This window comes from Chiloscyllium plagiosum, chromosome 28 (assembly GCF_004010195.1).
Source record: "Chiloscyllium plagiosum isolate BGI_BamShark_2017 chromosome 28, ASM401019v2, whole genome shotgun sequence".
Classification (NCBI taxonomy): domain Eukaryota; kingdom Metazoa; phylum Chordata; class Chondrichthyes; order Orectolobiformes; family Hemiscylliidae; genus Chiloscyllium; species Chiloscyllium plagiosum.
In genome coordinates this window covers 1,273,634-1,273,836 of record NC_057737.1, presented here as the reverse complement: position 1 = coordinate 1,273,836, position 203 = coordinate 1,273,634, and positions in this window count along the sequence as shown.

Below are 203 nucleotides of genomic sequence, written 5' to 3'. Positions count from 1 at the left end.
AGAGGGAACGGGGGACCGGGATAGAGGGAACGGGGGCCTGGGATAGAGTGAACGGGGGCCCGGGAGAGAGGGAACAGGGGCCCGGGATAGAGGGAACAGGGGCCCGGGATAGAGGGAACGGGGGCCTGGGATAGAGGGATCGGGGACTGGGATAGAGGGAACGGGGGACCGGGATAGAGGGAACGGGGGCCTGGGATAGAGGG